The sequence below is a fragment of the Dreissena polymorpha genome, chromosome 8, assembly GCF_020536995.1.
Source record: "Dreissena polymorpha isolate Duluth1 chromosome 8, UMN_Dpol_1.0, whole genome shotgun sequence".
Lineage (NCBI taxonomy): Eukaryota > Metazoa > Mollusca > Bivalvia > Myida > Dreissenidae > Dreissena > Dreissena polymorpha.
This window is the reverse complement of record NC_068362.1, coordinates 97,029,716-97,054,284: the sequence shown is the minus strand read 5'-3', so window position 1 is coordinate 97,054,284 and position 24,569 is coordinate 97,029,716. Positions and strand designations below refer to the sequence as shown.

At 35.2% G+C, this 24,569-nt stretch overlaps 1 protein-coding gene across 3 annotated transcripts in view; it reads right to left on the bottom strand.

The window, feature by feature from the left end:
* Positions 1-24,569, bottom strand: part of LOC127843259 (threonine synthase-like 2) — a 141,849-nt gene that overhangs the window by 10,467 nt on the left and 106,813 nt on the right. The gene's annotated exons all lie outside the window — the stretch shown is intronic.

Genomic DNA, 24,569 nt, shown 5'->3' with positions numbered 1-24,569 from the left:
CGCCGCATCATGCGGCGTCTCATCTGGGTCTGCGCTGTTTTCCAAGGCCCCTTTTCTAGACGCTAGGCATTAATGGGTCAAAGAAATTTACACTTAATTGACCAGCAGCGAATTGACAAATGTATTTATAAAAGTTATATAATTATAATTATTTTTTTACTATAACAAGCATAATCTGGACATTGGTCATGTATGCTGATGCGACTCTAATAAACTAATAAACTTGGTGACGTATCAAGTATGCACGAAGTATTTCATTCTTTCTCAGTGACACTTGATCATGAAAAAGGTTTTTTAATATTTTGGATTTTCGAAATACTACGTTCATACCAAATATTAGGAAAATTAAATGCCATATTAATCAAGAGCCATTTCTCACTAAATCGTCATTTATTTTCTAAATATTATCTCTTAACCTATTGGATATATGCGCGCTTATGGGAAATGGAGTTTTATCGCGGCTATTAATATAGTTAATGTCTTAATGTTCTCATATTTCAGATAAACAAATTTCCCCAAACATGTTGAAGTAGCTGTACATCGTGATATTGTTGTGAACTGGATAAGGATGTGGACTAATATAGTCTACCTGTAAGTCCTGCTACTTATTATATATGAATGCTTTGAGTAAAATAGTTCACGCAATTATTATAAATGATAAGAGATCGGGTGTTCCTCAACATAATAATAGGTAATGTATGCAAAACATTTGCAATATTAAACTACTGCATGTCAAATTGTCCATAGCATCTACATATCCAATTGATTCACAAAAGCCGCATTTTACATCGCTTGTGTGTACGAACACCTAAACGAATATTGTACTAAAATGATACTCTTTACTACGTAATTATAAAAAAATAAAAACATTTTCCTTGAATTGAATGTGGAACAAGTAACTGAAAATCAGCAGCCACACTGTTCCATGGAAATAATGCTGAATAAGGATAACGGTTTCAGCAATTTATTATTCTGCCGGAATTAGAGCATAAAGGTGACCGATATCTTTCATATTTGTTTCTTCCGTGCACATATTTTAATTGTGCTGTAGTTGCATTCGTGTATACTTTCGTAAATACGTTAGTTGTGTTTTCTTGTTTTATACGTTTTGTAATGCAAACCTATGATCTGCGTTCTTTTTTTATCCCAGCATCTCAATCATCAACACGACAACAACTTTCATTATTTCCACTACTTTCACCTCGATTATGCATAAGACAGTTAGCTAATTTGTAACCAGGCTTATTACTTCTATCCCCACAACTATCGTCACCATCATCACCGCAAAAAATCTGTCGTTTTTAACAAAGCTACCACCCCAATAATCAAAACTGCTTTCAACTCCATCACCACGTGTACCAACTGCCCAATAACAACTACTACCACACCAATCATCACCATGACCACACAACAAATATACCGGTAAACGTTTTTCGTCTTTAAGTGCATCATACGAATCACAAAACATAATCTCCATGTGCATACCGTAAAAACACTGCATTACTAATGACTATCACGTACAATCAAGTATGTTTTGGGGGTCTGAGAAGTCACTTTATCTTGAAACTCTGTATTTGGATGTTTTTTTTAATATTAATTTTAATCGATAGGAATTTTCCTCCCATCAAAACAAATCAGCATAGTACTTTATATGATCCTTAGATTACTGCGTTCTCTAGACTTCTGTGCAAAACTGATGTTAAAAAACACTATTTTATCTTGACCTCAGATTCACATCCACATCGTTAGAGGTAATCCGTTCGTTCCTTCTAGCAATCAAACTAATATGAATGGACATAGGTCAAAGCTTTCTCTACAAACCCGGCGAAAACAAATTGATGTATGAAAAAATGGTTTCATGGTACATGTCTTCTGCGATTTCCATTTGACCTGTCGACCTAGACGTTAATAGGCGTCTTTCATTTCACATGCCCTTTTAATTTACTTACGTGGGTATTCGTAGGTCAAAGCGTTCTAGAGATATCGTACGGACACACATGTCATATTCATGGACCTTTTGACCTTAATCTTTAACTTGTTAATATGAAGATACGTACTTATCTTCCGTTTCTGTTGATAAGCAGCATACACATTTGAACGATCGAAGGTCAAAACATTCACTTAATATCGTGCGACGGTTTAATGTTGGGTTTATGTTCTTTGAATGTGTACACATATGTTGGTGAGGACTAGGATCTGATCTTCCTATGCAAACCGACCTAATAGCGATACAACTCCATGCGATTGTCACATCATAACGAGGTTTCGATTTGTTAGATAGTAAATCGATTTTTTTTTCATTGCTGTTCGCGGTATAATAGTACCCCTTATTTATGTCTCTTTTTTCATTAAAACTTTTATTTAAAACATTTTTTTTCTTGCACTGATTATACTTAACACATTTTGTTCGAAAAGAACTAATTATTGGGAACGTTTATGCAATACCATTGTTTATTGGCAATTCGGCATTCTGCCTTTCGCCAAGAACAGATATACAAAAAGATGTGGCCAAGACAGGGAATCATACTATATAACATATAACCTATTTAAGTATAAACACATATGTCAAACAAAACAACATGTGCATAATAATTATACATCAGCTAAACGGTTTACTTTCTCAGATCTAAGTTTAAAAGCTTCTGTCAAAAATTTTGCAATAGTTTTGAGTTTAAAACATTTGTGCAAGACATCATTGATATGTATTTACTAACTGTAGACCAGGATGTCCTGATATTATATTGTATACGCAATTCGTTATATAATGGACAACAAAGTAAAAAGTGATAATCAGATTTGCATACATCTTGATAACAAAGTTTACACTTCCGCTCTTTTCGGGATATCCTATTATATCTGCCAACTTCTATTTCAAGACAATGTAAACTTAATCGAAATTTTCTCATTATGATTCAGGAGTTTTCGTTGGATATACAATCAAGGTATTTTTGATATTCGAAGCTTTTTTTATATAAATTTTAAGTAGAATTCCATTTTCGGCTGCAAAGATAATGTATCACTCCATTCTTGTACAAACTAATCTTTCAGTCTTTGAGTTACCTTGTATTCAATATCGTCTGTTAATTCAGGAGTATTTATCATATAGCCAAAGCCAAGGTTGTCTAAACTTAATTTTAAAGCCTTGCACCATATATTATTTTTCGTACAATTTAAATTGGTTAAGATATGCATGTGTTTCGTAAACACTTGATATAATACTGAATTTTGATTACTTACAATTTTCATCCAATAACACAAAGCCCTAAGTTTGGTTATAACAGCTAACGGCAATCTACCCAATTCACTTAGTACATCATAAATATAAGTATATTGTTTTACACAGATAATATTATTGCAAAATGTGTAATGCAATTGATCAATATTAGAGTTGCCATAAATGCCCTAAACTTCAGAGCCATACAGTATGATTGGCGCAACTAATGAATCAAACAGCGATAGTTTGGTTTAAACATCTTTTTTGACATGGCTAAAAATAGATAAAAGATGATGATAAGCTCTAAGAGCTTGTTCATTCAATATTTTTACAGTATGATACATATTACCAGTGTAATGGAATTTTATACTCAGGTACACAAAATTATCGACTATCTCAATGAACTCGTTATAAATTAACCATGAATAGCTGCACCTGGTTTTTCGTTTTTCAAATATGCAAATGTTCGTTTTATTCACATTTATTTTAAGACCCCACTTAGTAGAGTATGCAATGATCATGGATGTCATTTACCAAAGGTGAAGGGTTCTCGGCTGTCTTGCGCACACGTGTTTCCTCCAATGTAAATTACATCGCTAAATTACGTCGAAAGTAAAATAAAGTGTACAAGTATGTATCGAATAACATTGTAAAATCTGGTCTGCTTTGATCACTTAGCCCTTGTATACATACATTTATATAAAATTAAAAACAGCAAAGATTAACAATAATGTTTCTATGAGGTATAGAACTTTAATTTACTTAATAAAAACATTATGTGGAACATTGTGTTTATCAATATCCAGCGGCACAAAATATTAATTAAATCCCAATCGACCTTTGATCATAAAAAGGATATACATTAATCAATATGCAGAATGTTCAGTTACTTTACACGGCGCCATTACCTAAAATAAGGAAAATTTTTACTTGTAATCATTAATTTTTTCTCTCTAGATCGTCTAACTTTTTCCCTCAAGATTATTTTATAACCTTGTGAATATATTTTGGCTTAGCGGCCGCATTTACTCTTACCAATTATAAAGGGAATTTTATAGTGAGTCGAATTTCATTGCAATACACTTCACCTGTAAATAAATTAATATCTTAAGGTTGTATTTCAGTAAACATATTTCCGCAGAACAGGTTTGCATTAACTTTACAAATAAAATAATGCTGTGACATAAATATGGTTGTAAACCATAATTGTTTGCGGATTCTAAATTTTGAAATTTGTGTTGGAGTATATCGTTCCTTTAATGTATATACATACATTCATAATTTCGTGAGATGGTAATAATCGCATCTTTATTTCGTGACTTGAAGCTGGAGTTTCACTTCTTTATATTGAAAACAAACAAAATTGAAGTTGGAGAAAATGAAATCAAAGTAAATGTGCTCAACCTAAGTGTAAATAGGTACTGGCTTGCCGCTTAACGTCTTAAACAGTCGTCTGCAATTTACAAAAATAATGTCTTTTAATCAATTGATATCAATTGTTACATCTTGACATGTTTATCCTGCGTTGGGTAAAGATGGTGCAGATGTCGATGGTGGTCATGCTTATGACAGTGGTTGTTTTTCAAGGTGCTGCTTTAGTTCTGCTTATTTTGCTGATATCGGTGGAGGTGATGTTGATTTTAGCGGTATTGGTTCTGATGTCGGGGTCGCGCTGCTGTTAATTTCGGCGGTTCTAATACCGATGATTGTAATGCAAATATCGGATGTGGTGACTGTAATATGCTGGTGACAGTCGTGGTGCTGTTGACGTTGATTTTGGTGACTGATGGTTACTATGCTACTGATGCCAGTCGTTGGGATGCAGGAGTCAGTGTTTGATTTGCTGATGCAGATAATGGTTAATGCCTATACCGACGGTGGTGATGATAATGATGTCGGCTGTTGATGTCGGTTGTTTCAATGATGTCCACAGCGTCAATAAGGATGCCCGTGGTGCTGGTGATGGCAATTTTGGGGGCAATTGCCATTTAACGGTGTGTAAAAAAAGAACGGAAAAGCGTACCCTAATCATAACCCTAACACGCAACACTTAACACATAACACCTAACGCAACACATAATAATCATTTTTATCCTATATATTTCCTTAGTGTCGGGGGCTACCGCCACCAAACTCCCGCTTTGTCGATAGTGGTAAGCAACTGCGTACCGGGAACGTGCAATCTAGCCCGATTTTGCTGTCGATGATGCAAGAAGTGCCGCGTTTGCATGTGTTAGTGATGCTTAAATTGCTGTGTTATCGATGCGGGTGTTTGTGGTTTGATGTTTATTTACATTATGATGAACTAGTGACCTTATACCAATGATACTGATGATATGTGGTTCTTATGTATTAGTAACAGGCGATGCTGATTTCGGTTTTACTTCTATAGAGGAACACCGTTGTGTAAACTTATACTACTGATACTAAAAATATATGGATGATTTTAATACAATAGTTAATGAAATTATTATTTATGATAAGAGGTTGGTTTTTCCATATCATTATATAATAAGTGATATATGCAAACCATTTGAAATATCAAACTATTGGGTTTGAAACTGTCCATAATATATGCATGTCTCATTAATTCTCAAAAGCAAATATTTAGTTTCGCATTTTGTACGACTACCTTAAACAATATTGCACTAAACTGATACACTTTACTATGTTAAGAATAAAACAAGATCAATAATGTTCCGTGAATTGAATGTGAAACAATTTACTGAATACCAGGATTAAAACTGTTCAATGAAAAGAATGCTAAATAAGGATAACGATTTCACCGATTTACTAAACTGACGCAACAAGAGCGTTTGTATGTAACTGACGCAACAAGAGCGTTCGTATGTAACTGACGCAACAAGAGCGTTCGTATGTAACTGACGCAAATAGAGCTTTCGTATGTCAATGTGACCGATATCATTAATAAGGGTTCTACCGTTCACTTATTTTTCTTATTGCGTTGTTGTTGCATTCGCACATAGATTACTTAATACGCTACTTGCGTTTTCTTAATTTACATTCTATAATTCAAACTACTAATTAGCGTTCATTGTTCATCCCTTCATCTCAGTGTCCTAAGACATCAACATGACGATAATACTTTAAACACGATGATTAATCATCGCGATTGAACCCCGAATGTGCTTTCTTGACACAACCTGGGATTGTATTTTCTTAGATCAATATATTATGTCAACTTTCTCCGAATGCTTGCGTTATCCTTCGCAACTGCATTAATCCTCCCCCACTTTGTGTTTTTCATCAGTGTCTACTAATTTGACACTGCTCATTTCTCTCAGATAACATTCCAAAGTGCTGCAAATATGCAGACTCAAACTCCAAACCTTGAGAATTTCAGGTTTAAATGTTATACCTATAATTCCCTTGTTACGCCTATATCTCATATGTCGCCCCATTTCTCCGGAACATGTCTCATGATATGCTCACCATTTACGAACATGTCTTATGCGCTTTTTGTATTTTAATTATGGTTTCTCAATTTCCTTGTCTGTACTCTCTTCGTGTAAAAGTTAAACAATATACTTAAGGGCTTTTAGTTGATGACACTTTAACATTTACTTAACACCTCAATGTCGGGTATATGTCGTTTTCTGCCGGACTATAATGAACCATTTGAACAATAATGTTCAATACATAATTATACAGTTTGAAGATATTGACATTTAAATGAACGACACTTAAATGAACAATTGCAAAACCCTAAAGATAGTTAGATTTTTAAATTCTAATAACTTGTAGGAATCTACATAGACAATAAAACCTTGTCCTGCAAAATTCGAGTTTATTTTAGAAGAACTTTTCCAAGGTGTGGTTAAGTCGGCTATCATTTGTACTATCATTGGACTATTGAGTGATTCCATTTCATTACAGTTGTGTAATCCTGTTTGCAAACACAAACACGTGTTTTGGTGTAATTCATATTTGTTTCAACATCTCTTAGATAGAACCCTTTATTTATTGACTGATCAACAAACAGGAAGGGGGCGACGTGTGGCTTGCTTTCACTCTGGCAAAATAATATGTTAATTACACAGAAAAACACATTTGCATACTTATACAATATTCTTTTTCGTAAGAAAGCACATGCCAATGACAAATAAGCTCCTTTCAAAAAGCAATAGCTTACAGAAACTGGTATTTGTTATATTATTTTCAATTCAACTCTAATCTGAATACACTTGAACAAAATGAGATAAAGCTATAATTAGAAACAAAATATCAAAACTTATTTTAGAAGAAAACTATTTGAAAATATGTTCACGCAGTTGGTAGTGTTTATATGCTGTGTTGAACATAATTACGCAGTACATATTTCTCTTTGAATTGGTTTATACAAATAACAAAATCTATAGTACAATGATGAGGCAAAGAGAAACATAAATTAATAATAATGTATAATATACATATGTATCGCAATAAGATTTGAATGGGTTTTGCTATGCAGTTGTTTTATCTTCACCTTTAAAATGGGATGGAAAAGATATAATCAATGTGTAATATTTCTCAGTATACAATGTTTCGTCAGCGTGGACAATCACCGTGGTCTGAAGAAGGTTCCGTCGTGATAGATCGCGGTGACAGTGGGTGAGCATCGCGGACGTTATCGAGAAACCGATCTCATGGTGAACCAAATATATCGTTAATTATTAAAACTGTAGATTATTTTATTTATAAATGAATACAATTAGTAAGTTGTTCTTTTATAGGAAAAACTCTCTTTTATATTGTTTTGCATTTTGCTACGAGTGTCTTATTGTTCCAAATTATGTCAATTCTTATTGTTTGTTATTTTATGTTGAGTGGTTTTCATGCTTTAAAAAAGACCATGAATTGAAAATTATTCCATACCTAATTTCGTTAATGTTGTGTCGATTAATTTCTCTGTCAGATACAAGATGATGGCCAATAGTTTGCAGTTCGTGGTCATATGTATCCATTTCTTTTGTATTCAGTGATGATATAACATTTTATCCCACTGATAAATCAACATTAAAATGTTATGTGTGTTTGTGGGTTTGAAGTCTTGATATAATGTTGGCTTAGACTTCCAGATGAAGTTAAATATAATTTGTTTGCCCCTCTTCGAAGAAGAAGGGTATATTGTTTTACACATGTCGGTCCGTCGGTCTGTCCGTCGGTCCGTCCACCAGATGGTTTCCGGATGATAACTCAAGAACGCTTTGGCCTAGGATCATGAAACTTCATAGGTACATTTATCATGACTGGCAGATGACCCCTATTGGTTTTCAGATCGCTAGGTCAAAGGTCACAGTGACTCGAAAAAGTAAAATGGTTTCCGGATGATAACTCCAGAATGCTTACGCCTAGGATCATGAAACTTCATAGGAACATTGATCATGACTGGCAAATGACCCCTATTGATTTTCAAGTCACTATATCAAAGGTCAAGGTCACAGTGACTCGAAACAGTAAAATGGTTGCGGTATGATGACTCAATGATGCTTAGGCCTAGGATCATGAAACGTCATAGCTACATTGATCATGACTGGCCGATGACTCCTATTTATTTTCAGGTCACTAGATCAAAGGTCAATGTCACAGTGACTCGAAACAGTAAAATGATTTCCTGATGATAATAATAATTAGGCCTAGGATCATGAAACTTCATAGGTACATTGATCATGACTGGCAGATGATTCCTATTGATTTTCAGGTCACTAGTTCAAAGGTCAAGGTCACAGTGACAAAAAAAATATTCACACAATGGCTGCCACTACAACTGACAGCCCATATGGGGGGATGCATGTTTTACAAACAGCCCTTGTTGTTACGTAATTGTAAGCTTAAGCAGATATGTCTGGCAGAAATGAAAATGGGTTTATTAAACATTCAAAATTAATATGATATTTGACATTAGCATGGATAACTAGTTAGCGACCGCACTGAACCAAGCTTTAAACATGGTCTACATATTGTCAAGATAAATTGCTGATCAAGTTTTGTCAAGATAAAGTTATCCATATGGCCGCTAAAGTGGTAACACGTTGTATGTAACACATTCACAAACGAGCCTATTTTTTCGGACATATGTGCTCCGGATTCGGGCATATGTGATCCGGATTCCTAATTTGCCTTTACATTGATCTGCTAACAATTTCGATTAAGTTTCATCAATATTTGGTCATGAATGTAGTCTCTAGAGTGGTAACCATTTGTTTTTAAGATTTAACCTGGCGACCTTGTTTTTGAACGTGAAACTGAATACAACAAGGCTGATAAAAAATATGACCAAATGCTATTCAGTTTTCAGTCTCAGATAATGATAAGATTAACATTCTTACCAAGTTTCGTAAAAATTAAGGCATGAATATGGTTTCCAAATATTTTTTTCAAAGGTTTGACCACCTTTAAAACAGCGTTTGGACGCACCCAGATTCAAACTCTTAGACGATGTTGTCAAGATAAACATTCAAGTAAGATTGAGTCATTAATATTGCGTCTAGAGCGATAAAAGGTTTTATAATATTTGTATACAAATCAATCATAGTTTCCATCCCTAACTTGGACCTTGACACTTTTAGCGGACACACAATGCTGGATACAGGCCTTTTGAAAACAAGCGACTACGACGACTGCTCCGAGTCTTCTACATGGGGCACATGATCAACGGGACATAACAGAAGTACTTGTTGGCCCTAAAGAACTCCTTCTGGCGACCATGAAACGACGAAAGCTTCCTTGGTTTGAACAAAACACTCTGTGCAAGACCCTGCTCCAGGGCACGCTTGATGGAGGTCACCGCCGAGGCCGTCAGATCAAAATCTCGATGGACAATGCGAAAGCGTGAAGGTCGTTTCCCAGGGATGAGCTATTCCCAGCAGCCCACAAAAGACCTTACCGGCGAAAGATCATTTTGTCGTCGTGCCTCATTTCCCAACTACGGCCAACAGACTGGTTAAGGGAATGATTATAAATATGAATAGCAAATATGTTCTTTTATCGCTAGTGTCTTCTATTGGTTCGGATATTAATTTTTTTCTGTAAAGTACAACATGTAAGGGGTGAGATGCTAGTAAGCAGGGAGCACGGTAAGTAATGAAAATTTAGGTTGAATCTTATCTTAATAGTGCTTACATACGTGGTTGTAAAGACGGTGTTATGACGATGCTGTCAACGACAGCACATTTCGCTGAAAATTTAACAAGTATAAAGTGTTATTATATTATTGTTTTTACATAGTACAATGCCAGATGCTTCATGTAGGCTGTCGTGTATCGCCTGACATGTTTTCGTTTAATTCAGTGTTATTGGTTTTCTTGATTTACCGACATGTATCCTCCTCGAGTACACACCGGATCTCGCCTTTGCAAACTCCTATAAAAAAAGTAGTTAAAATGCAACAACATTTCAAAAGTGTCAACTCATCAATTACCAATACGTAAAACAACTGTTAGCCATTTATTTTGCCTATTTGAATACTGCATCCTGCATTCGAACTCAAAAGTAGCTTTGTAAGTTTGAATACTAAATTGATTATATGATGGTAATAATTATAATTAACGAAATCAATATCATTTCATGACATGGTTTTCAAAAATGTCAACTGTATTAAGCACATGTTTATAATTTAAAAATAAATAATTTCGTTTGGCATTTTTAATAATACAGCTGTGATGGCCTGAAGCGCTGTGGTGGCCTGTCGAATATGAAGATACTGGCACTGTGACTGGTTTGATAGGGTATCTAAAATATCTTTAACGTCCATATGCATCTGCAGAAGGTGGTTATGAGCTCTTTTATGTGAACTCTTGTTAAAACTTAATGGAATTTACTTTGATAGTGGTAAGGCGGTCACTGGTTTTTATTCTATTCAAATAGTCTATTGGAACATTCAGAGTTTTCAACATGACATGTCGATGGATCATTCATATATAACAATCTTAAGAATACGTGTATGTCAAATACATGTAGGGTTGCATAAGTTTGCACATAGCCATCGAATATGTTCTTGAGTGTCAGGCTAAACTTTGAATATATTTGATTGTACATGTAATTGAATGCTTAAAAAAAGTACAAATAATTAATGTAAAAAGAGTTGTCTTTACTTAAAATGTCCATGTTGTATTAAATTGCGAAACATATCCAGTGATTCGGGAATATTGCGATTCCTTAAATATTGCCTCTATTAAAATAGTATGGTTTTATAACAAAACTAATGTTTCGGTAAGACCTGGATGTGCCCACATTCCGCTTTTGTCGGAGAACTCAACTAAGGTAAAACAAACCTGAACACATCTATTTACATACGCACGCTCACATTTGTTAAACGTTTATCTATCTAGAAGCAATACATCAGACGGACGGACATGGGAAAATCTATAGGATAACAACTCTGCGTTTAACCCCTTTATAAACACTTGTGCATATCTTGTCATTACACCAAATGCAATGAACATTATATGTCACCAAGTATTATTCTACTTACTTACAAATTCTAACATGTTATGTTAAATATTTTCCATATTATCGATTAGACGTTGCTTCGAGAGTTATACAAGTTTTGTCACTGTATGCTGTTTAAGTCCTTTATTACACTTTGTTTTATATACAGGCTGAATATTTTACAACGTTAGAATAAGAATCAAAGCGCTGTAGGCGCTGAAGGCCTGGGACTAGATTAAGTGTGACAATGCATTTAGGATGTATTGTCCGAATTTCTCCCTTTTTCCATTTTTATACGGATTGACCCTAGCGTTTGAGTGCAGAAGCTCAGAGACTGTAAGCAAAGACAATATTTGTGTATATACTACAGTGTACATAGACGGTGGAGGACTTCACTATACTGGTGGTGGGAACGATAACCTTTTGTTCCACTCTACAGATCTGGTAGAGGTTCGTTTACATAGGCGGTGTAGATATACATCAACAACAACAAAATGGCCGCAAAAAACTTTTATTTTTGGCGTCAAATTAATCACTCTTCTATTACATAATTAAAAGATCAGAAAAACACTCATACTTCCTTTGTAATGTGTATACAAAAGAAAATCCACCAAGAAATGTGTTCAGATTGTGTACTTTGTCTCACGTAGAACTTTTCGCGCTCGATTTTCGCGCTCGATCTGCGCAGTGAAATACCATATCCGGTTACTTCGTCTATTTTCGAGAATGATCGTGAATATTTTTTTATTTTATTTTATTTTTTCTGGAATGTCTTGTTACCGCAAAATAAAATAACAATATTTTAAAATATGTTTATAAATACCAAATATAATGTCTTCAAAAAGTGTCTCAGAATTTTTTTATTCTTACTGTCTTCGTAAACACTCGTATCTTTTCGGCCAAGACCGTCAAGTGAAGAACTTATTCTCGCATGAATATGTAAACAATAAAAACTATGTCACCAATGCTTAGCAATTTTGCTTCAATAATTTTTTTTTTTACTCTTTTTATGACACTGTCATGTTATATAGTGAAGTTCTGTATTTACAAGGCGGGTTATTGAGATATGCAATTAACTACTTTTATTGTGCCTGAATTAAGTGGTAAACCACAATTAAGATCATTTCAAAATGATGACTAAACAGGACGCCAAAAAATGAATATTAACTGCAGCCTTCGGATAAAGTAATTGTATGCTTTGTAGCCTGGCTTATCATAATTTTTTCATAGGGTCCTTAATGGAGTGTAATATTAAAAAAACTTTGACTGTTTTTAATCGAGTATGATTTTAAATGTATAAAACGCATAACTGTTGGTTTCAATCCTTTAATTGACGTTATACTACAACAACTACAACTAAAAAAGGCGTTACAAGCGACAGATCAAGTTTCATATCAATTAACTATCAGCCATATTTTCTATTCGCTATATGTCAGTACACATAGATGTGATTGGCCTGGTATTATTTCGTACAGAAGCGGGAAACCAATTTAACTCTTTCTAAACAGGACCTTTTAATACAATTCGAATTCTCTTTGTGTAATGTATATATTATTGCCACTATTGTAAATTTCGTTTGGTATTCGGGAACAATTCTATGTTTCTTTATCGTGAATATTGCGTAATTTGGGTTAGCTTTGACTCGATCGTCTTTCTTATTTATTCATCATTTGCGATCAAATTTCTGCTTCGCCGATCGTCCATGACGACATTCTTTATTGGTATTTTATAGTACGATCACTAGTTCGTAGATTATTCATGATTCACTTTCGAGTTCGTGTTTGTTTTATTATCAGCTTCCTATTAATTGATCTTTCCTTATCTGCTTGCTATTTTGTGTTTTGTGTGTGATCCGCTTCATGTTCTGAATCTTTGTGTGGTTCTAATTCCGATTTCGTGTGTCTTCTACAATCTGCTTCTTATTGTGTGTGTTTATTTTAATCGATTCGCTTTTTGAGGATCTATTATAATCCGCCTCCTATTTCGAGTATCTTTCATGTTCCTTGAATATATGATCTTATGATTATTTCGGCCCAAGTCGTTGATCTGTCGTGATACGTTTTGTTTGTGTTCCTTGGTTCTTTCATTGTTAGCTTTCCGTATCGTGGTTCTTTCGTCCGTCACCACTTGTGATCACTTTGTATTGTCGAAGATAAGTAGTTAAGGATAACGTTTATTCTATTTAATGGTTATTTTATAAAAAAAGTTGTGGCTCTTGAATGTGCAATTATGTTAGCACTGTTGTAATTATGTGATTACCTTTAAATGCCAAGGATCACTTGCGATAGCAGTCAGTCTCTAGTCACGTAAATACTCACTTTTACCCCAAATAAATTGCTACAAAAGTTTTTTTAACTGATCCTGGTTGGGTAGAAGGTGCTTTGTAACATCAAATCGAAGAACTACATGTCCTTAACTTTTGCCTCATTCGTGATGGTTGTTATGTCAAACTCCATAATTTGGAGAATCAAGAGACACTTTGATTGAATTGTGGACATCACTAAACACTTGAATAATCATGAAATCCAATTTATGCCATTGAGCTGTCGACTATCACCTGATACACAATCACCTTTGTCCAAAACAGGTGTCTCAAAGTGTTACATTTTTGGGAAGTCCTCCTGCATCTCAGTACCGACATCTTGTGAATTGTTTGAATTGTCACAGTTTTTAGTTTTGCAAGAGCCGCAAACAACGGAGGATTTTCAATAGTTCTTGAAGTGCAGCATTGTTTTGGGTCATGATTTGAATTCATTGGTTAATGTCCTGTAACCATATTAATTCAGTCGGTAACATCATATTTGCCACCCACCCACAAACCATGATTGATAGTATGCGAGTCGGCTATAGAATACTGTTGCATGTGATGTTGGGGAAGTCGATCAGGAGTGACGAATGTTTCGGCAGTAGCTACTTTCTTGATAAACATGTCAAGGAGCAGCGATTCAAACGAATTAACGACCTTAAACAAAAGAGATCCATCATCAAGCATTTGCTAAGATTGGATATGTCCTCTTGTGACTTGTCTAGGCGGAGGAATGAACTATCATATATGTTTATGATAGGTACATGTTGTAATTATGTCCGGAAGACTGACTTTTTTTCGACGCCGAAAGTCCTTAAAGTTGAATCATAGTCTGAGGAAGCATGAACAAAGAGCAAGGAATTGCACACTTCGTCACCTTAAAGTTCTTTCAAAAGGTAAATATTATACACTTTTTTATCTTTTGACTGTTTGCTTACATAAGAGCGGAAATAAATGGTCTTATCGTCCAATTCGAATGAATGCAGGAGCAAGATAAGCAAATTTGTATCATCGCTCACCAACGTTTTGGTGCTATGATAGAATCATTCCACTGTTGATTTCACAATATCAACGTCTACATCCCTTGATGGCAGAACGACATAACATCCTCATTTAGTCAGAGCTGTGCAGATCGAAGCAATCATGCCTGCCTTGTTTTTGTCACAAGGCCAACATTCCTCCTTTTTGCATGAGCATTATGTTTCTTTGGTAAAACTCACTATAAGGTTCACGCTTTTTTTCTCGTCTCTGGTTTGTATGGTTTTTAATAGAAGGACTGTCTTCGAAGCCATCAAATACCACTGCCTGTTGCCCGTAATGCCTTGCAGTGAAATCTGCATACGACTCTGAAATTTCGTTATATGAGTCTCCTTTTGATCATGGTAAACAAAGAGCCACCATCACGCACATAACAATCTGTTTCAGAAATAGCGTTTATCACAGCCTCAATTGATACGTATGCAGCATGATCTCTTATTGGTTTACAAGTTCTTTTCTTCAAAGAGGGCAGGAGGAACGAGGCGCAGCTTATATGAAAAGAGGTCTTCAAGGGAAAGATCTCTAGATTTTGACACCATCAGGAAACGCTTGAACAGAAGGGCAGGGTCAATAGCACGGTAAGAAGCAATCTTAACAGCTGAGATATGCCAAAAGAATAGGCTTTGTCTTTGTTTATGAGTTTATAAGCGGATGTCAACGTTCCTTCGATATGTCTAACCGCCTATAATGCATGAACATTCATATCTGACCCAGCCACTATCCCATGGACAATGTTTCTCAGAGTAGAATCAGCTGTGTAGGGTGAGCAGGCTATAATCTTTGTATTTATTTATTCGAGATCTTTTTTATGCGTGTCTCAGTTGAGTCTTTGTGTTGTGGACTTGCAGTATAGGTAAGGTCTGTGAAATCATGCATCGCACTGTTGTACTTAAATTTTACAGGTGCAGATAGAGTCCAAAAGTTTCGCAAGCCCTCGATCATCCCACTGCCGCGAGTTAGATCACCGGTGCTCTTTGGAGACCTCGTCAATATTTTCTCAATGACAAGATCACTGCTTTGCCCAGAACTAATTGCTTCTGCGAACAACGTGAACATCATCAACGAACTTTCGAAAAACGCATGAGTCTTTGTCTTTTAGCTTGCTGCATATAATTATAGGCAGATCGCAGGTAATTGAAGTTCCCAGCTGCAGCAAAGACGGAAGGACAATCCGACACTGCCTGCAAATCCATCAGCCAAAATCAACAATGATGCGCATTGAACAACATCCCTGCCGTGCTGACCATAGATGATAATTCAGCCATAATTGGCTTGTATTTGAGGTCTGTGCAAGTTCATGTGTCTTCGTCTCTGTAGCCGTCTAGAGCTTTATCAAAATCTCAGAACATGTTGAGTTATTAATGACACCCAAGCTTCCATGCTAAAAGGTTACTCCTTACATTCTAGAAACCAAGGCATGTTACACTAACAGAAACATATACAATAATATATTCCATGTTGATTTGGGGATACATAGTTAAAGCAAATCTTGAAACAAAAATGTTTATTTTAAAATTACGAAAAAAACAACATCAAATTAATGCTCTATTTTCCCCAAACCAGTCAATAACATTTGCTTATCTTTACTGTTTACTTTAAATAAGGAAATAACAATGACACTGCAACATTTAGAATATGTTACTGTTTGAATGTTCTTTTGATTTTCATCCATTAATAGAAATCAAGATGTTACACGAAAAACTTATTTTGCACTACTCGGAAAACATTAAAAAGCCTTCTTAAAAAATCACCTGCATTAAAAGTAAGTATACCTGCAGACGGAGTGAAATACCTTATGTTTACATTTATGTTTTATATATATTTACATTTTTACATGTAAATATATTTATATTTAATATACTGACATATTTATTTATTATCTTAATGTGTTCTCAGCCCCCCCCCCCCGAAACTTAAATATAGATACCAATTAAAATACCTTCTGTAGCTTTTTTGGTGGTTGATATGGTATTTTTCTTATAATTACCCGACTCCTCGCTGGTTAATATGGTAAGGTTTCGCGGAGTTGTCATGATTTATTTCCGTTTCGTTAATAATTTTTCTTTGTTTGAAAATTCAAACAACCCAGGTACAGTCAAACCTGAATTCAGCGGTCATTCAAGGGAAATGACCAAAGTGACCGTTGTCCACAGGTGACCGTTGAATTCGGATCACAATTTTAAGATGGTTTGTCAGTTGGTAGTATTGCTACGTCGTTGACCCACCCAGTCGTTTGCATACAGTGTTAAACAAATGCTCATTGCCGCTAACTAAGCATAATATCATAATTTACTTACATTGAATAATACAGAATAATATCTTATAGATTGATATAATTTCATATCGTTATTAAACTAAAGCAGTTACTTTAGCAACGCTAGTATAATTGTTTACTCATGCATCTCGATCATTCAGTTAATAAAACTTGTCACGTGCCGTTGACGTCACGTCCGTACAAGTCTAAAAAGCAGATTCGCTTTCATAAACCGATAGTACGGTGATATTGTACCGTTCTAATTCAAAGAAAACGACGCAAAAAGGTTGTTAAATTTATTCGTACGCAAACATCAAACAAAAAGCATTTTAATTAAAAAACGTCATGCAAAATACAACGCTTCAAACACACATTTGCATTCGATTCATACTCCTCCATAATTTCTCGCTTACGCTTAAGCACACTCTGCACTTGCGTACGTCCAACACAGAGCTCACTGGCCATTACACGCGAAGTTTTTCCAGATTCAAACAGTTTCAAACACTTGACTCGCTCCTCTAATGTGAGGAACTTACGTTTACCACTCATTGTTATTCCGTAATTTATTATTCCGATTGCTTTTTAAATTGTTGTGAACGCTAGAAAGCTCTTTTAAAGAGTGATCCGAAAATGTTATTTTCAAATCGATACTCAATGTTGTAAGTACAATGTACTAATTAGCGGTCATTTAATTAGCGATTATTACTTTAAACGTGTCAAAAACTCTGACATATTTTCTGTTGAAGAAACCCCCACAATTATCCCCGGAAAACAAACCTTCTCAACACCTTATTATGTGTTTACTCGCAGCGGGCCGCTTTTATATTATCAAAGGCAATTACCGCAATCAAACGCTTTAACCGCAAAATAGACGGACTAATAATGTGCAGTTTTTTTAATTTTCGCGACTCGAGACGACTGACGCGTGACCGTTGATTTCAGTTCAAACATGAATTTCGGGGTTGAATATAGTGGCCGTTGACCGTTATGGACAGGTGGCCGTTAAATTCAGGTGTAATATAGAGTGTTTTTCGTCGGGGGAGATTCCAGACTGACCGTTGTCTGCAGGTGACCGGTAAATTCAGGTGGCCGTTAAGTCAGTTTCGACTGTATATCGATTTGATCGATTCACTTTAAATACTTCATTCTCTCAACACGATGATTCTATTATAGTAATAAGTTAACCTTTGCATATGCTCGTACCACTAACTTCATACTAAATGTATTGTGAATAATTAACGTTTGTATCGACCAGTGATTTGAACTCTTGCTAGTAAGCCGATTTCAAAACAATCATAGAGTTGCATGTAATAATATTGCATGACCTTATTTGTGATGCAGGTGTGAATATCGGATGCCGCTGAAGATAATGAAAGCCACAAGACGTTAGCTTAAGAAAGAGGGATCGATTATACGTGTGCGATTTAATGCGCTTTGACCTTCTGTACAAGCGGCATGCGATGCTATTTTAACTTTCTATGACCATTTTGACGCATTATGAGAACCCAGTGGTTCGAATAACAGATTTTCATTTCGTATTATTGTGTGATAAAGAATCGCTTTCGATTTAGGTCTGTTTAGTTATGATTCTTCAATAAGCAAACACAATTTTATGAGGTCGTTTCTGTCATTTAATTGTAACAGTCGTACGTCCGTTAACACAGAAGCGTTGTAAACATTATATTTATGATTATACGTTCTTCTTGACAACTAACAAGAACACAGACACACAGAGTGAAATTGGGCTTTATTGTCATTAGTATTACAATATGGACAATATCGCTGACCAACAGTCGTCAACAGTATGGCCACACATATGGTATGTGGCGTTATAGTTTCTTGCTATCGGGTAAAGCACATTTAAAACGGCTTAAAAGTTGTAGATTCTGACTTATTTTCTACTTGACAATATAAATTTGTTTCATCAGGGAGAATGCTGATCTACCCCTGGATATATACAATTATACTATATAGTAAAAGAATAAAGAATATTTTGTTAAATATGTCGTATACAATTTTCTGTCAAATGTGGCATTTAATTCTTATTATAAAAATATTCGTTTCATTGAAGATGAGATATGATGACAAACGTGTTTTAATTTTATCAAAACATTAACCACAAATGAAAGAAAAAACTATAGATCTTGTAACAAATATCTCTAAACCCGAGGTATAGTTTTAAACAAAGCAATAGTTCTTTTTTTCAGAATCGAGTAAAAAAGAAATTCAGTTACAAATCTTTAAAAAGGAGCAAATTTACTTCAAATCGATAGTCATAACATCACATAGCACGTGGTATGGACAAAGCGTTCACTGATTTTTTGTCGTCTTGGCCTGAATATCAGGGGGGCACGCGTATACGGGAGCTTACCGCGTTTAAGTGAGAAAGTTGTTGCAAAACTTCAAATATGGCGTCGTTTAAGTGTTTTTCGTGAAGGAGTAGCGGATATTTTCACCCGGTAAGCCAGTTTATATTTATATTTCTTTTAAATGAATAAGCCCTTTCGGCTCTACGGTGTTTGTGCTCCCCTCGGTTTTTTGTTTCAAAACCGCAGACGTCGGAATAAAAAAGTTATTGAAGCAAAACCGTCGACAAATTTGTTGTTTAATTTCTTGACCTTCGAGATGTTGGATGTTCGAATATCATTTTCTCTCATAATAAACAGTGTTTGTGCATGTGTACAGTAAAATATAACATAAATCACGAATATTTTATTATCTCGACGCGTTGTTATGTCTATTAATTCATTTAATGCCGAATTATAACGGGTTAACCCCCATTTTTGGAACTAAACTTCCTTTTAAGCACATTTCGGGACCTGACTTCCAAATGATTAACAGCTCTTTCCTATGTTACAAGGTTTTATGCGAAATAACTTTCGTGAATGAATTCCGCATATTGCGAATGTCTTGGAAAACATTTTCACTTGAAGAAATCAAGAGTTTTCTTTTTTCTATTAATTGTTTTATTATTAATTTGTATTATTATATGTTTTTATCGCGTACTTAACGCTAACATTTAGTGTGTGTAATATAAGACATTCGACGGTATTATAAACACAGTGTAATTCTTACCTGTTTATTTTAACACATATGGACATACTTATGTTTGAATATGCATTCAACGGAATACTATGCTTACTATTTCCAGATATCTAGACGCCAGTTATATATGTGGAGGATGCCAAGATTAAAAAAGACGGCGTAACGAAGTGTGTACCGCTCTAGAATGCGATAGGTACATGAAAACCCACCAATCAAACAAAAAAGATTACGTCGAAGTACCTTGCCAAACAATCACATATACGTGCAATAAAAGTTTAATGAAAAACATAAGAGGGTAAAGCCGGTTTGATACTAGTATAAGGTTGATGTAACCAAATACTGCCATTGTTGCGATTCGGAATACATGAAGCAATTTGGAATACCAGACATCTGTTTAGAAGATGCATATCGGTGGACGTTTTATTTATGATACTTAAATAGGAATTGTTTATTTAATACAATGACATTTGACGCGTTTTACCATAACGATACTGATACATGTATGTGACTTTGATGTGACACATTTTGGACGACCTTCTTTTAAACCAGTTCTGAGTAGGTCACTATATTATAATCGCAAAAAGTGAATTTGTAGTGGATTGAAAGATTTGTGCAAATGCAATACACGATATGATTTCAGTAGAAGTGATCAATATAATTTTTATACATGTATGTTTTTTCTCTTTTATACCTATGTGAATACATATTATTTATGACTGTTGTATTGGGGGAATAAAGTATTGGTTCACTTAGAAAGATTATTTCGTTTGTTCCAAACATTGCCTTCTAATCGTAAGAAATGTTAATATGTCAAATGCATAACGAATTAAATCCGACCCAAATCTTTTTTTTATCATGTATGTAAGTGCTGAATACAATTGAAAATTTATGCAGAGACATCGTAGAAAGAAATGACGTAACACAGATAATGGTTTATTTTCATAACAAAGTGAGAAACTAGCATCATGACATATGCGGAATAAAACGTGTAAGTAAGTAGCACTCATAGCAATTATATGTCAGACGTGTCTATGTTAACTTTATAAATAAAACAAAAACACTACAAACATCAGCTGTACATGTTTTGTTATGTTCGTGTTTTTTATTTGCTGTTTTAGTCCGGCTCTGTTGAAGGATTCTTTCTTGCATATTCTACATTTAAACTCATGTGGTCCATGAATGGGGCATGATATATCCATCCTCCCCTGATGTAAAATTCCTCATTAAATATACTGCAACGAAAGATGCACTTATTTTCGCCCTTTAACCTGCATCATCTGAAAAGACAGTAAAAGAATGGTTAAAAAAAGTTCATAGCAGAATAAGGTCGACACGTCATAAAATACATGAAAATAATTATAATATTACTGAAAGATAAACGTTCTATAATCTCGTACATCAGCCACCACACAACCCATCTTCTTGAAAATAGGTGAATTGATACAATTGGTCGGCCGGTTTTTCGAACAGCATTATTATTATTCTACAGTAAGTAACGTGATTAAGAAAACACTTATATTGCACCACGTAACATGCTATAAAACTATACTATTGAAGTACACATATACACTTTATTTAAGATGGGTAGGTATATCATGTCAAGCTCTTTTACATATGAAAGAGCTGTTTGTCATTTGGAAGTCAGGTCCCAAAATGTGCTTAAAGGGAAGTCAGTTCCAAATAAGGGGGTTAAACCAATAATGTTTGCCAATAAATTAATTATCAGTGATAAAACGGCGTCGGTAAAATGAAATAATCATGATTTTATTTATATTTTACTGTTCACGTGTGTCAAGACTGTGTATTATAAGAGAAAATGATATTTGTACATCCAATTTCTCGAACCTCCCGTAAGTAGACAACAGATTTGTGGACGGTTTTCCTTCAATAACTTTTTTATCCCGACGTCTACGATCTTGAAACAAAAAACCGAGGGAAGCACACACACCGGAGAGCCGAAACGGCGTATTCATTTAAAATAATTATAAATACAAAGGGGCTTACCGGGTGAAAATATCCTCCCTTCCTTTAAGAAAATCCAACAAACGACGCCATCTTTGAAGTTTTGCAACAACTTTCTCACTTAAACGCGGTAAGCTCCCGTATACGTGTGCCCCCCTGGAATATATGCAAACGTTCAATTACACTGGGAGTGTATAAACTCAATGGGAAAATGTGCAACAAAGCATTTTGTTTAAATCAACACTTACTGTCTCCCATGATTGTGTGCTTTTACTCTCGAACATGTAGTTAACAATTAAATAAAAGAACTGCACTGATTTAAAATCTAACTTCGTTGTATACAATAGACCAGTTTCACAATACTACCGCTGTTGCTATTTTTAAATATCACGTGACGCGTCGAATTTCAGAACGAAGCTGAACGTGTATAGATCTTTGGCGGAGGATATATGTATTTATTATCGTTGTGTGAATGAATAAACTGGTTATACAGGTTTTTGAAGGTGATATATGTCCAATGGTGCGTAAATCAAGATTTCCTCGTGCACAGAATTGTAGGTTTAGTCATTCGACAGGCAAGCAGGGTAGAGCGAAGACTTGATTTAAATCGTTTTATTTAGTTATTCTCTGTTTGTTTGTTGATGTTTATATTATGTTTTATGTGCTTCAGTGAATTTTATGAGAGCAGACGGATGACTGACTTGAGATAGAAAGGGGCATTGGTTCCGGACATTTTACCATTAGATTTACATGGTTTTCTAAAAAGAATACTTAACGTTTACGATATAGTAACAGCTGATTATTTGTAGATTTCTCTAAAATTAGAGGTTTCAGGAGGTGATGAAGGCACCTAAACACCGGTCTTGAGCCATGGGTCCTCATACGTCCCCCTGCCATTAAAAGAAAAATGAAAAATGAGCAGTAGGGTTGCGTATCCCGCTCGCGGTTACACCTGAATCGTTCGTTACCACCGATTATTGTTTGGGGTGTACGTGAAGTCATGTGCACTTCTCTTAATTGATGGTAATGAATAAATCTTGTAATTATCGCAGCTGCTTTTATCAAATCTAATGCTTCACTTTATGTAATTTTCGCAAATAGGCGTTGTGGATGGGCATAGGGGGCGTCCTCGGTGCGCTTTGGGCATTGGCGGCGGACGGGCGGTTGTTAGGGCCGTGGCGTCCTTGGTTGGGCTTGTGATTTTTAATTGTGTAGTTAAATTGCGCAATTGTATGATTTCGAGTTAAGGCTTGACGTCTGATGGGTATTAATAATATTCAATTATGCACATGTTACGCATGAGCATGTTTAATGATACGTATAACGACGTGTTCTACAGAATGGATTTAGTATCGTTTCAGTTCTTAAATATATGAGAAGGATGTCGCAACGTTTACTGACGTCTCGAGACTCTTCAACTGAGCGGTGCCATTGGGGTCGATATCTGTTGCTCATTGAACACATTCGATCGTCAGAAGATTTGTTTCTTGCATGTATGTGTAGAAAGCCCTGTCAGATACAAACACCCACTCCGTGCGTGTGTTTCAAGAAATAAAATACCCTGCTTGTCATGACACCTAAACAAATGTGCTTGTTTTTATTCTAAATGGTAAGATGATAAATAATTTATGTTTGTCATAAAATGTAATGGAATATAAAACATAATGATGATTATAAACCAGTTGATTTTTCGGCGTAGCTGTATATGCCAGCTTTTCACCTTGCCTGACCTTTGTAACTGTCCAATAAAATTAAAATAAAATTTCCCGCGGCTAGGTCAGAATGAATACACTTCATTTATCCCATAGGCTGATTTGAGCCTACGACCAGAACATTGGAAACATTCCCGCGTCTTTGTAATACTGTTTTACTGCGTGTTCAGCATGAAACAATTTTATCTCTAATGAAAAGGCTGAATAGATAGAACAGTTTTACACTCAATCTCGACATCAATACAGTTTGTGCGTGCACCTTTTATTTTCAGAGGATTGCCAGCACGAGAACGTTTGTATTTAAAGGCTATGTTCTCATATTTAGTACTATCTTTCATTCCTGTCAACATGTTAACATGTAAAAGTATAAAGAGCAGTGGAAACGAGGCCTCACTTTAATTCATTGCATTTCAACCCGCGAGGTATCGGGTCAATTCGCGGCCAGTGTGTTTGAATATCAGAGTTTATATACAGGTCATCGCTGCGTCTTCAGGACTACCTTATGTGCTGACCGGAGTTCGCGGCCAGTAAAATAATCGTTAAATAATCGCTATAGCGTGAACTAGGTGAACTGGAATTTTCTTTAGACCAGAAAGATGTTAAATGAAG